Below are 1,185 nucleotides of genomic sequence, written 5' to 3'. Positions count from 1 at the left end.
AGGACTTCAAGGTTCAGGGAGCAAGGAAGAACCCTGGACTGGTGCCCAAGAGGCCATTCCTTCCCAATTCTGTGACATTAACCAGAACTGTCACTTAGTCGGGCCTCTCTGTTTTCCATCTGTAAAATGGGTGGGATACTCGAGGATTAAATGAGATGAAATCCTGGCCGTAAAGCTGCCCTTCGGTGGGACTTAACCACAGGACAGGTACGACGCCTTGCCCTTCATTGACAGTCCTTGCAGCTGTGTGAGGAAGCAAGACAGGGAAGGGATAGGATAGGGAGGCTCAGAGCCGTGAAGCAACCAGCCTAATGCACATGGCTACAAACTGGCAAAGCGAGCCAACACCTTTTGATCCCGGAGTTCTTGTGCATTCCTCTCCTTTGCTGCCTTTATCCTCTGTCACTCCACGAGATAAATCTTAAGCCCACTCTGGCCTCACTGCTGAGTCCTCCATCCCAGTGGCATTTCTCACAGAAACTAGAAAAACAACCCTACATGCCCTCGCTGGTGTGGCTCAGTGCCTACAGCAGCCGTGGACAAACTACGGCCCGCAGGCTGGATCCGTCCCGTTTGAAATGAATAAAATTAAAAAAAAAAAAAAAAAAAAAAGACAGCTTCTAAATCAAGCACTCTATATGAGCTTAAACATCAATTCCTAACTGCTAATTGGTATGGGATTTCTTGTTGGGGTGCCAAAAATATTCTGGAGGTAGTGGTGTTGGTTGCACAATTTTATGACTGTACCAAAAAACGGGGGGAATTCAACTCCTGCCCCAGGTGCTGAAGGAGTTAAGATTCACCTAATTTAAAAATGATAAAAAGCACTCATTGGAAGGAGTGGGTGACATTTCTTAAAATAATTCATTAGTGGTTTTTAATAGATTCTCCAAACTGGTGTTTCAGAAGAGGCTGCCATCAGAAACACTTGTGGGAGTTTCCCCGTCATTTGCTGCTAGAACCCTGGAGCTGAGAAAAGATGCCTGGTTCTGTTTTGGAGCAACTCAGGCCTCGTTCTATGACTCCATATTTTTGCTGTTTAAAGGAGCAGGGGAGTGGTTTCCCACTCATTTTTACAGCCTACCCCAATTCAGAGGCCTTCATGTCTCCCCTTGGTTCAGCCCTGTTTTCACACATATTCAATATCCTTCCTGAGCATGGCTGGCCTTGATTGCCCCCCCCCTC

General features: G+C 46.7%; 1 protein-coding gene across 2 annotated transcripts in view; it reads left to right on the top strand.

Moving 5' to 3' along the window:
* The window catches only part of TPM4 (tropomyosin 4), a 22,967-nt gene that overhangs the window by 10,668 nt on the left and 11,114 nt on the right, over window positions 1-1,185 (top strand). The gene's annotated exons all lie outside the window — the stretch shown is intronic.

Source organism: Myotis davidii, unplaced genomic scaffold (genome assembly GCF_000327345.1).
Source record: "Myotis davidii unplaced genomic scaffold, ASM32734v1 scaffold1203, whole genome shotgun sequence".
Lineage (NCBI taxonomy): Eukaryota > Metazoa > Chordata > Mammalia > Chiroptera > Vespertilionidae > Myotis > Myotis davidii.
Note: the sequence above shows the minus strand (reverse complement) of the source record. Positions and strands in the feature narration are given on the sequence as shown.